The sequence below is a fragment of the Lynx rufus genome, unplaced genomic scaffold, assembly GCF_022079265.1.
Source record: "Lynx rufus isolate CCGP_SWC_20201006 ecotype Redwood Valley unplaced genomic scaffold, mLynRuf1.p SCAF_6, whole genome shotgun sequence".
In the NCBI taxonomy this organism is placed as follows: Eukaryota; Metazoa; Chordata; class Mammalia; order Carnivora; family Felidae; genus Lynx; species Lynx rufus.
The window spans coordinates 32,448,258-32,451,949 of record NW_025814878.1 but is presented as its reverse complement, the minus strand read 5'-3'; positions in this window follow the sequence as shown (position 1 = coordinate 32,451,949).

Genomic DNA, 3,692 nt, shown 5'->3' with positions numbered 1-3,692 from the left:
TCAGTTAATGACTGAGTTGGATGAGCCATATGCTTTATGCTGCCTGAGTATTACTACCCCGGAGCCTTAGTTTCCTCATCTCAAAGCCGCCTTAGGTTCCCAGTTACACTGTGTAAGAGATTTCCTGGATAAATGCAGCAGAAACCTTCCTGACCCTGACTGACAGATACTTGCTCCAGAGCCAAGAAACAGTCTCCGGTTGGCCTCCTGCAATGAAGGAGACGATTTTTATTGATTTCATTCCTCACATAGTGCTGACGGTATAGGTCTGCAGAAGAGCAAGCTGACGAAAATAAGGATGGTGGGCTGCCAACTCATGTTTGTCCTTATTTCCAAGGACAAACACAAGCCCTGTCTCCAGGAGCTGCTTCTCTACTACAAGACAAATGAGCTGTTGAAGTGTCATGATTTTGAAATCCCTAGCAATATACATAAAGGATATTTTACTGATCAACCTCAAAGAATCTGTCATAAGTTAAAAAAAAAAAAAGATTCATGATTTGAACACTGTTGCTTATTTCAGAATTTCTCAGTGAGGTCCATTGTTCTGTCTTCTGAGACACAGAGTGTTCCCTGAAGGAAAGTGGCTCAGAACCCCTGCACTTCCCTTTCAACATGTCCTTGAAGTTTTAAGAGCATCCAGCATTTTTTTAAGTCACCATCTTCTGATGACCTTAAAAAGAATTCACCAATAATGAGGGCGAGAGGGAAAGAAGGATGGGATGCCTGTAGCCCTTGTTTGTCATTCTTTCCTCTCTGACCCTCTCCCTTTGTTATTCTTTGCTTTCCTCTCCTTCAACGTTTACTGCATACCTGATGTATACCCACTACCTTGGATACAAAGATGATACAGGTGTGTTTCTTAGGCTGAAAAGCTACACATAGTCTTTGGCTAAAGGAATTTTTGTTAAATTATGAAAAACAATCATACTTATTCTGAGTCCCCGTCTCTGATACCTTAAAAAAAACCCACAAGACTACACTTTCAATATACTGTTCTCTGGGTGACATACTGACAAGGTTGGGAATGGTGGGGAGGCAGGGTGAGGGGATGTAATCAATCTTAAAGGAATTGAAAAAGTTTCTCCTTTAGTGCATGTTATTTCTTTTCATGTCTTAGCCATTTTCTTTAAATGTTCGTGTTTCTGCCTATAAAGTCCTACAGCCATCTTTTTCATGCTTCCTCTATAAATTTCTGCAGCCCTTTTTAAAAATTTTAATTTAAATTTTGTGAATAGGCAATAAATTTACATGGTTTAAGATTCAAAGCAGTTCAAAAGGGTATATCCAGTGAAAAGTTTCCTTCTCTCCCCGCTTTCCCTCTCAGTGGGTCCCTCAGCTGCCCAGCTCCCTGCCCTGAAGACAACCATTGCCACAGATGACTTAGCTCAATGTCAGATAACATAGGATGGTCCAAATGTGAAGCCATAATTGCAACACCCATGTGGAGTAATGACAAGAACAAAGGACCAGGAGTCAGAGGGACTATCCCAGCCCTATCAGGACAGCTCTTAATTCATTTGTGTCTATTTCTCACTGTTAACGTAAAAATAATAATAGTAATGTTTCCTTAGCTATCTCCCTTAGAATGAGAATCCATTGCGATGATGTGTATAATGCATTTGGGAAAATTGTGCCCAAAGGGGAGGGAAAGCCCAAAACCTAAAGCTAAACCCATCAGGCATGTTTGTCAGGGGAAGGACTTGAATCATGCAGGATGTTGCCTGAGAAACTCTTTCATTTGATTTCAAAGCTTCCAATGAAGAGATATATGTGAACAGGGTACTGGGCCCAATAGGGGAGGATAAAAGGTGGATTTATTTCTTGTCAGTTTTCAAATCCTCTGTTGAGTTCTCCCATCACCTCCCTGAAGGGATGGCCTCTCCTAGATGCATAACTAAGCAAAGAATGTGGCTCTTTTTGTAGCTGCTGATCTGCCACCTTTGGGGTCATCTGAGGCTTATTTTTTGGGCTGCTTGATTCCTTTCTGGTTCTTAGAGTGGTTTCCAATCAAGGAAAGATATGGTCAAGGCTACTTTGAAAAATGTGTGAGTTGGGAGAACATACAAGACTGCTGTAGGATTGTTACTTCAAGATTAATGTCCACATCGTCCTGGAGGCAGAGTTTGCCATTTACCTCAGAGGAAGTTGTACTTTGGGAAGGAATGCAGACTTCATGTGCAGTTAAATGTGCAAGTGTGAAGGGGAACTGGCCTGATAGCCTGGGGCTGGAGCCCTTGTTTATCCACAGAAGATAGGAAGCAAGGAGTAGAGATAAGGCAGGCTTTCACTTGGGTGTGCCCACACCTAGCCCCGGAAAGGCTGTGTCTAGTGCAGATAGGAATTTTTGGTTGGCCCACTGAGTCTTGTGTGGTGCCAGATAGAGAGCCCTGTAGTAATGTGGAAAAGACCAATGTCCTCTAGTCAGTGAACTCTGGTGCAATTTAGCAAAGGAATCCTAAGCTTATGCCCTTTGTAGGCCCTTCCTTTTTAAAGAGACAATTATTAATTTGCAGAGACTCAGTAAATGATAAACTTGTGAGCATTGTTTTTCCTTTATAAAGTAGCTTAAGCAAAGCCCCAAGAAACCAGGTGGAGTATCCAAATTGGCAAGCTTTTCCTGCCTCCTCTCTCCCTTTTCACTCTTCTTCATTCTTCTGGGGCAAGAAATAAAGGTTACTCCACAGGTAACTATCTAATAATGGTGTCTGTGGTCATCTTGACTTTTGGATGCTGGGAATTGAAGTCTATGTCTTAGGTTGTGTTTGAAGTTACTTATCTTCCGTGTATCAGGGAAAAATCAGGTACTTTTAAGAGTGTGTTTTAGTGAATTATATTGGGATGTCTGGGTAGAGACACTGATTCTATTAGTTTCTCTATCAGAGGAGAAGTTTGTAGTACTCCACTGACAGGAAGGGATGGGTGGCTTTTTTGTCGGTTTCTAAGAGGAATCACAGTGACTGATGAACCAAACAAACATGGTTAAACAAGTTGCTTAAAATGCACAGACACCAGGAGCTTTGTAATAGGTTTGGTAATTATTAAAATAGTTAAAATCCTTCTGTCCAGGTAGCAATTAGTCTCCAGGAAAAACACAGCAAATATGTCATTTACACCATTTCCTTCAGTCAGTCAAACCCACCATCTGTATGTGAGATGGTTTTAGGTTTTTGACAACAGTGGAACTCAAGGAACCTAGGTCAAGACCTAGTGGCCTAAGAGATTACCTCCTTATTATTGCCTTGGTTGTCTTTAAAAGTGTTTCTACAAGAGCATCTTTGCTACAGGGCGGGCAAGGATTGAGTGGCTTAGTTGGGCAGTTCCATCACCCCAGTGATATTTCAAAAAGATAGGCCTAATGCAGAGGACTGAGCTGGCTGGAATTTGTGACTCTAGGAGCCTGCCTTGTGTCTTGTATACTTTCCTGGATGTGTCAGTTCTTTGCACCTGCACCTCTGCTCTCTATTCATACTAGTCTGTCTCCCTGTCGATGTCCAAAGATGGGACAGTTAATAGCTCTACTCCCAATTGGGTTAGTTACTAGATTTATTTCATTTTTTGTTTTTAATGTTTGTTTGTTTTTGGGAGAGAGAGAGAGAGAGAGAGAGAGAATGAGCAGGAGAGGGGCAGAGAGGGAGACACAGAATCTGAAGCAGGCTCCAAGCTCTGAGCTGTCAACACAGAGCCAAAAT